A 9,827-nucleotide genomic window follows, 5' to 3' on the forward strand; every position below is an offset into this window, starting at 1 on the left:
AGGATTTTTTTTAGAAATATTCTCAAAAATCATTTTTTCCTAAGTTAAGAAATTTTTTTTAAACTAGAAATCTCAGCTTTAATTACTTAGAAAAATTTTCTAAATTCCTTAAAAACTTAGAATTTTTTTAGAAATACTTTTTCTAAGTCTTTAACCCTTAGATTATTTTTCTTGGAACCCCATTTTTTTGTGATCAAAGGGGGAGAAGGGAAAGTATAAGTCTAGGGGGAGGTAGATAGATTTAATTTTTTCTATCTTTTTGTACTTAAATTACAAATTAAGTTAATTTACTTATTTTTTTTAATGTCTATTTTAACCCTACCTTAACTTGCGTTGATCACACCAAAAAGGGAGGGATTGTTGGAACCCCAAGGTTGTTTTGGTGTGATCAACAAGTTAAGTTAGGTCCTGTGTGTTTCTAACCTTGTGTCTAAGTGTGCAGGAGCTTAGGAGCACAGGTACTCGAGCGGAAGACGCAGCTAGCTAGAAGGATGGTAGTCCGAGGGACGAGGTGCTGCGGAAGAGTACACCGGCGGACGAGAAAGAAGCGTGCTGTGGTTCCGAGGGACGAAAGCCGGAGCGGTAGATTGCTCGGGGAGCAAGGGAGGCAGCTAGCGAGAAGGACGGCACGCGGTGCGTCTGAGGGACGAAGACTGCGGATGAGTACGCCGGCGGACGAGAAGGAAACACGCAGCCATTCCGAGGGATGAGAAGCCGGAGGGAAGCTCGCTCGAGAAAATCGGAAGTTGGGTTCGGGTGAGCCCTTTTCCGGATGGCAGAGATCACCCAAGCGAGCAGATCCGGAGGAGAAGAACCGAACCGATGAGGGACTGAACCAGAGAAGAGGTCCCTGATGAAAAAGTCAATGCGACTTTGGGCTCCGGGGCGCTCGGAACAGTCCGGGGCGCCCGGAGCCCTCCGGGGCGCCCGGAGCCCTCCGGGGCGCCCGGAACCCTTCCGGGCTCCCGGACCCTAATTTTGACCAGGATCACGATTTATGCGATCTGAATGTTGGGGGATAAAGTTTTATCCCCCCAGGGCACCCGGAACCCTTCCAAGCGCCCCGACCAAGGCTATAAATATAGCCTTGGTCCAGAAGATTTTCATCAACTCAGAAATTTACATTCCAAACACTTGTGCGCTTATGTTCTAATTTAGCTTCTGTCTTTTGTGCTTTCACTGTTGTAAGAGGCTTCTCCACCTGAAGGAGATTGATAGTGCGATCATCTTTCTTGGATTAACAACCACCCCAGTTGTAACCAAGTCAAATCCGGTGTCTCTTCCTTTTCTTGCTTTTTCTTGTTTAAGTTAATTTTATGCAAGTGTTAGTTTAAGAGTTCGAGAAGGGTTGTTTTGTTTTTTTATTTTACAGGGCTATTCAACCCCCTCTTCTAGCCGGCCGCAACAGTCCTACATATACTCCCTATTGAGCAAGAAATTTTACCACAAGGATATTTAAGAACCTATCACAAGGCTCCCCCTTCACTTAAACTCTCTATTGAGCTAGGAATTTCACCACAAAGGTAAAGACATTAAGGTTTTCCACTTAAACCTTACTTCTCCCCCTTTGCCTAATATCAAAAAACTTCTAACAATATCCCAATTGTCAAAATTTAATCATCCAAACTGACCATAAACTCATGAATTTATCCCCCAAGGATCTTATACACCTATACAAGTTGTTCCGGTCAAACCCAATGTTGAAAAATAGTTTTCAGATTATATTAGTAGACTGCCCTCATCGAAATAACCCCATAAAACTATTCTGTGTTTAATGAACAGTGTTACTAGTCGACTGACACCCTTTTTCAGCCCAAACGATATTTCTAATCTAACTTTAGAAATACATTAAAAATTCCACAGATATCCAAAAATCCTTAAATTTTATGGAGAGGTTTGTTTTACCTATGTCTGCTTGAAAAAAAAGTACATTTAAAAATATACATATTTTGGATCCCAAGATTGACATAAAACCTAAAATTATCTAAATAGTTTAATTAAATATTAATCTAAAGTCCTAGTTTTGACTTCTTCTTGACCATACTAAATCATAATGCATCCCTAGCATTAGTTTATATAACATCTATACATCAAAACCAAATTTTAATGCAATATGACCTAATGCCATATTTTCATACTTAAAACATAAATCAATTGTGTCAATTTATTGGATTTAAGATTTAAGTCCATCTCCAAACTCTTTGGCATATTTCATGACCCATATAGAATCCCAAGTAATACCCATTGGAGTAATCTCAATGGTCCATGAGACCGTGTGTTTTGATGTTCGGGTAAAGGCTTTAAGTAAGGTTCACCCTTATATTTGATATGTGTATTTGTGTTATACAGATTTGTAGGATACATATATGACTCAGCTTGATGACTTCGGATCCAATGAAAGATGGAGCATCCGAGGGACCGTGGACAAGGCAGCAAGGACAAGGGTTGAGGGAAGCAACTTCGAGGTATACGCGAAGGATGACATGGGGACGAGCCGAGGGCTTGGATGAATATGAGTGACGAGAGCCAAAGAAAGTGGGCTTGAAGGCAAGAGGTCAAGGCTGCAATGAAGAGTCAAGTGAGTCATAAGGGTGAGGGTCCGAGTGTTGAGAGATTGTACTCAGGCTACCAGTCGACTGATACTTTCATCAGTCGATTGGTGCAGTTATTTGGGGAGCAAACAGAATGTCTCTGTTCGCTCAGCCAGTGTGGAGCAGTTGACTGGTACTTTCACCAGTTGACTGATATCGAACCGTTGGGTTGTAACGGTCGAATCTCCATGGAGGGCGATTGAATCTCCACGGAGGTCAGTCAATTGGTACTTTCATCAGTTGACTGATAGGTAGGATTTTCCAACCTGTGGCCTATATAATCAAGTCTTGGGAGTTTAGTTAAGATTGACAAAATTAGTGGTGGTTAACCCTAATTAGTAGTTAATAAATGCTCAAGAGTTCTTTGTGTTCCAAGAGGTCTTGGTTGGAGTTGTGGTGAGATTTCTCCACCCATAAGGAGACTTGAGATAGCCGGAGTTTGCCGGGGGCTAATCCATCGATAATTAGGGATCATCCACCTTACAGACAGTCGTGGAATATGAGCCCTAATCTCCAAACCACGTTAAAGGAAACGTGTTAGCGGTTTGCTTTCTTCCTTTATCTTTAGTTTTCATATTTATATTCTGTTGGAGCAATCCTAATGGTCCGTATGACTATGTGTTTTGGTGTTTGTGCAAAGGGTTTAAGTTAGGTTCACCCTTATTATTTGATATATGTATATGAGTGTGCATGTTTGCAGGATACACATTTGACTTAGGTTGATGGCTTCGGGTTCGGTGAAGGATGGAGTATCCGAGGGACCGTGGACAAGGTAGGGAGGACAAGGGCCGAGGGAAACGACTTTGAGGGAAAATCAGCCTTTGTTGATTTTTTGGTCCCAGTCTTCCACTCTGTTTTCGCTCACCTTGGTTCGAGTCTTCCACTTTGGCTCCGCTCGCATTGTTCCGGGTCTTCCGCTCCGGCTCCTCTTTCTTAGGTGATCTCAGCCATTTGGAATAAGGCTCACCCGAACCCAACTTCCGACCTTCTCGAGCAATCTTTCGCTCCAGCTTCTCGTCCCTCGGAAGTGCCGCGCGCCTCCTTCTCATCTGCCTCTGTACTCTTCCGCAATACCTCGCCCCTCAGACGCACCGAGCCCGTCGACTCTCTTCCATGTCATTCTTCTCGCTAGCTGCATCTTTCGCTCGACTTCTTGCGCTCCTATGTTTTTGCACACTTAGACATAGGGGATAAATACTAACAGGACCCAACCTGAATTGGTTGATCACATCAAAACCACCTTGGGGTACTTACATGAAGTGCGCTTCCCTCAGCTTGTCTTTTAATGTCTTGTCCACAGTTCCTCGGATGCTCTATCTAGCTAAGTCATATGTGTATCCTGTAAACCTGCACAACTCAAATACACATATCAAATACAAAGGTGAACTTAACTTAAACCCTTTACCGAAACATCAAAACTCATGGTCACACTGGACCCTCAAGATTGCTTCCAACACCTTCAACACCAACTTTTATCCCTCAAAAGCCAACTCTTATCATCGACGAAGCCTTCTGCCTTATCTGACCAAAGGTGCCTTTAAGCCTCTCTAAGGTGCCTTCCATTGCTCAGCTCAAGGCACCTTTCTTCGCATGGAATACACCTCGAGTATTGTCACCCGAGGTATTTTGTGCTCCTTTCGCCTTACAAAATGTGTTAGTCCAACAAAACAAAGTATATCCTATAAGACGAAGTTAGCACAATAAAAATAAGCCATATTAATTAGATTCTATCTATCCAAGACCACGATCTAGTCAATGTCTCAATTTAGATTTTCAAAATGGACCTAAATTGGACCTACACCTAAAGTCTCCAAATAGGACTCGTCCTCACTAGAACACTCTCATCCAGTGACTTACCACGCAGAATTGCTTGGCTCCCTCATGGTCCACCAGGTCTTCCCACAGTTGTCAGGTCCGTAGACCCAACTGGACCTTAGCCAACTGTCAAGTTCCCTGGACCTAGCTGGACTTTCTGCCAAATATCGGGTCACTCTTGACCTATCTGGACTTTTACATCAACTATCAATTCCTCTAGACCTACCTGTATTTCAACCTAGTGTCAAACCAGTCAAGTTCTGCACATTTGGTAGAAAAAGTTAAATCACAATACATCTAACTTTAACTCACTTATCATTTATCAAAACTTAAGTTTGATCATTGGTATCAAATGCACTAACAACTATAAGTTGGACCGTATACGATTCCATATCAGGACCAACGTGGGTTTGATAAGATTCTTGTTATGATTCATATCAAGCTCATGTTGGAATATTTTTAGCTAATTATTCCAATAACATTTTAACATCTTCGAAGAAGTTGAAACAAGCAATGGAAGGCACTGTTGTTTTAACGCCCGAAAATTCTCAAAGTAATTTTAGAAATATTCTATAAATTTTCTGAAATTTTAGAATATTTTGATTAAATTTTTGGAGTAGCAGAAGTAGCAAAAATTAGATAAAAACGTAAAATGCTCTAAGCGGGAATTGAACCCGAGACCTAGTGAACTCCATGCCTTATAGGGTGACTTAGTAACCAGGAGGCCCCAGCAGGGGTGTGCTGAAAGGGAAGGAGAGCAATTATATTTAAGGTTTAGTTGGGGTGTAATTATCACTTAATATAAATAGGAAATTTAAGCGAGAATTGTTATTTCTTGAACGACAATTATTCTTTTCCCTCAACCTCACCCGCCGACCCCTCTCTCTCCAAAACCTCTCGACGCCCAAGCTCATGAAGACCTAGGGTTTCCTCCCTAGGGCCATAGGAGTACCTTCCGACGACAATTCTGGCACGAGGACGCTCCCCTCCGCGAGAATGACGCATAGACGCAAGAAGATCATCGAAGAGATCTCTTCTCCGAAAAACCTAGCGATTGGATTGTAAGGAAAATTAGCGCATGAAGTGAGTAACCCCTCACCTGCAGTATAAGTAGCTATTTGTATGTTTCTATGCTTTAGTTTGTCATATGCAAATCCATCGGTACGTAGGGTGTAAATTAGTGCACACCAAGTGCTCGATGAAATGGTTAGCACAGCTAAATGCCACAGTAGGCATTTTAATAGTTTAGTTAAATGCTGTAGATGCATTAAAATAGTATACTTAGCCTTGCTTCAGCTTATATAGGACTACGGTCCAATGGGTGGGCTCCCACAATCGCCTCTAGGTTCAGATAACCTAGTTCTAGGTTCAGATAACCTAGTAAAAGCAAGTTAAGATAAATCAGTTATAAACAGTATTTTACTTTAACAGAGGCTCTGTACTAGACTCTCAGATGTCCTTGGGTTGGGCTCCCACAGTCGTCCCTAGGTTTAGATAACCTAGTAAACCCTACTAAATTTGGGTCTTGCAACCTCGGGTCTAGTCAGGGATGCTCGCATAGCAAGTACAGTTTCCGGGCCCATCAACAGCACGATTAGTATTTTTATCTATTTATGAAAATAGTTTTCAAACTTCACTAAACAGATAAGTGAATTTTAGATTAGCTTCAGTTCAGTTTTCTACTGATATAGCAGACAACTTTATGTTTAGTTCTTGATTGCCATGATTTACATGTCCATATACCATGCTCCTAGCACTTTTAGTATGATTCTCATTGCGTATATCAGCATAGCATCTTTTAAAGAGCATGATTTCTTCGTATGCATGTTTTTGTGAGGTATATGGTTTCTTACTAAGCTCCCAAGCTTACAGTTGCATTTTTCTTATACTGCAGATAAAGGTAAAGGAAAGATGGAATAGCGGAGGCTGGAGGCAATGCGATGAAGATGTGTGTGGGCAGGAACTTGGAATAAAGATCCTTGGGGGAACTAGTAAATTGAGAACTTAGTACTTCATATAGTATTTACTTTTCTGCACTTTTAGATGTCAAGTGTCTTGAATTATGAAGGTATGCACTAAGTTATACTTAGATTGTTAGTTTTCATGACCTTAGATAGCTAATCATGTGTAATGATACGCCTAGTAGTGATATTATGCTCTTAGTTTATTTCTGAAAGTTCCTGTACATGTCCGGGTGAGATTTCTGCATAAATCAGAAACTCAATCGATCAGTGGATCGATTGAGCAGTCCTCAATCGATCAATTGATCGATTGGAGGAAGTCCCCGCGTACAGAACACTATGGGATCGATCAGCCGATTGATTGGGAAGCGATCTGTCGCGAATAGAAAGCTGACGGATCGATCAGTTGATCGATCGGCCATGGATCGATTAGCCGATCAATCGGCCATGGATCGATCAGCCGATCGATCGGGGAATTCGCTCCCGCGAACAGAGAGCTTCAGAATCGATCATCGGATCGATTGGCCTGGCGGGATCGATCAGCCGATCGATCCAGAAATTCTTCCGTGCACAGTAGCACGCTGAATCGATCAGTGGATCGATCAGATGACTCCAATCGATCAGCTGATCGATTGGAGTGTTTGATTTCAACTGGAAGGGTTTCATTTCAGTTTGATCAAATAGAAAGTGTAGATTCCCTTCCTTAGTATATGTACAACTCCAGAAGTGTATAATGGATGGTAGAGAGTTTTAATTAGTACAGTTTTTCCGCAACTTTATAGTCCAGTTTAACATAATGTAAACCCCGGCCTTACAGCGTAGCCAGTAGGAGGTGGGGCGTTACAGAGTGGTATCAGAGCAAGTTCCATACTTCCTTCACACACACATCAGCATTGAACCTGCAGCTTCCAAGTAAGAATAACTCTCACTGTATTATGTTCTTGCTTTCATGTTTATGGATAACAGTAGCATGTTTATATATGATAGCATCTAACCTGATAGTAGTAATTATATAAACATGATTGTATTAGTTATTTATGTCCTATATCTCTCTAGAAAATGGTACGAGGACGCCCAACTAGAAAGACACCAGCTACTGAGCCCCAGCATGAGGCAGGCAGCTCAGTGTCTCCTCTAGACCTTATAGCAGTAGTGGCTCAGTTACAGAAGCACCTAGCTGAACAGCAACAGGAGATAGCCACCCTAAGAGCTGACCAACAGAACACTCCCACTGTCACCTCAGAACCTAGCAACCCCAGTGGTGATAGAGGTTCCACCAGTCCAACCTACAGCACCAGCAGCCCCAGCAGCCCCAACAGCAGGGGCAAGAAGAGAAGCCTATCTGATCCAGTGGCAGAAAGTTAAGCCAGAGAATTTCTCAGGCACTAGTGAACCATGGGATGCTCAAGCCTGGTTCAAAACACTAGAGAGTACGATGGAGCTTCTGGACTAGCCAGAGTTTGAAAAGGTGAAATGCGCCTCATTCTACCTGACAGGAGACGCACGTATGTGGTGGGAGAGAATTAAAGCGAAGCGCCCAGTGAACCAGATGGCATGGGCTGACTTCGAGAGAGAATTCTTTAAAGAGTTCTTTCACATGCGGGTTACAAACTGCCATTACGACGAGTTCACTGAATTTCGTCAGGGAAACCTTATAGTAGAGGAAGCTGTGAAGAAATTCAACAGACTGGCTCGTTTATGCCCTGAACTAGTCAGCACTGAAAAAGAACGAGTCCGGTTGATTCTCAAAATGCTAAGGCTGGAGATAGCAATGAACGTGGCCAGCGGCGTTCTTAGGCCATAAACTACAGAAGAACTAGTAAGCAGTGCTCTGACCATCGAACATTACCAGAACAACATCAAACAACAGAAGCAAGCCTTCCCAGAGTCTAAAGGCCAAGGAGGCTCGAGTATTCAAAAACACCAGGGCCACAGCTCTAACTGAAAAGGGAACCCCAGCCATAAACGTAAGCCAGGGAGCTACCCAAAAGGAGGACCAGCTAGTAAACAGCCTAGTTATCCCAAATGTTCCACTTATGGGAAATTCCACCCCGGAGTTTATCGCAAGGGCACACGAGGATGTTTTGAATGTGGCCAGGAAGGGCATATGGCTAAGCAATGCCCGAACAAAACCAGCAATCCTCCACCACAGCCGATTCAGTATGGAGATAAACCAGCACAGCTACACTGGATGCAGGCTGCTATAGATGGTCCACACATCAGTCAAGGCAGACTAGAAGCCCCCTCAGCCACAACGAACGCGAGGATCTACTCACTCACTAGGGAGGATGTAGCGAATGCCTCGACAGTTGTTACAGGTCAGATTAGTATTTTACAGCAAAGTGTAACTGTCTTGTTCGATACTGGGGCAACCCATTCTTATATATCCAGGGCATTTGCCGAAAAGTTAGCACTAACTCCAGATGCACTTAATGGTCAGTTTTTGACAACATTGCCTTCAGGAGAGATCATGGCATCCACGCACTGGCTCCAAGCAGTGCCAGTCATTATAGCAGGCAGAGAGCTTTTTGGTGATCTGATAGTGCTAGATATGGATGACTACGATGTCATTTTGGAAATGAATTTTCTGATCAAGTATGGTGCCTCCATAGAGTGCCGTAAACAGAAAGTTGTATTCCAACCTGAAGCAGGAGAGCAGTTTGGTTACATCGGAGAACCAAAGAGAAAAGCCAAGAAGTTTCTCTCAGCTCTGAAAGCACAGAAACTACTTGATACCGGAGGTACGAGATTCTTAGCACATGTAGTCAGTATCAGTCAGAACAAGGACCAAAAGCTAGAAGAGGTCCGAGTTGTATGTGACTACCCAGCAGTCTTCCCTGAGGAGTTACCATGTCTAGCACTAGACAGGGAGATTGAATTTGAGATAGAGCTCATCCCCGGTACGAATCCCATCTCCAAAGCACCCTACCGCATGGCTCCAGCAGAACTGAAGGAACTTCAGGAGCAACTACAGGAGCTACTCGACAAGGGCTTCATACGCTCTAGTCACTCACCATGGGGAGCGCCTGTATTGTTTGTGAAGAAGAAGGATAGGAGCATGCGCCTGTGTATAGACGACCGAGCACTAAACCAAGTCACGATTAAGAACAAGTATCCTCTTCCCAGGATAGATGACCTGTTCGATCAGCTAAAGGGAGCAGCAGTGTTCTCTAAAATAGACCTCAGATCAGGATATCACCAGGTGAAAGTTAAAGAGGGTGATATACCCAAGACAATCTTTAGGACTAGATACGGACATTACGAGTTCGTAGTCATGCCCTTTGGTGTGTCGAATGCTCCAGCTACTTTTATGGACCTCATGAACAGAGTATTCAGAGAATACTTAGATAAGTTTGTTATCGTGTTCATCGATGACATTCTTATCTATTCTAGAACTCAGGAAGAACACGCAGAGCACCTGAAGATAGTACTGCAGACCCTTCAGCAAAATCAATTGTAC

The sequence above is a fragment of the Zingiber officinale genome, chromosome 2B, assembly GCF_018446385.1.
Source record: "Zingiber officinale cultivar Zhangliang chromosome 2B, Zo_v1.1, whole genome shotgun sequence".
Lineage (NCBI taxonomy): Eukaryota > Viridiplantae > Streptophyta > Magnoliopsida > Zingiberales > Zingiberaceae > Zingiber > Zingiber officinale.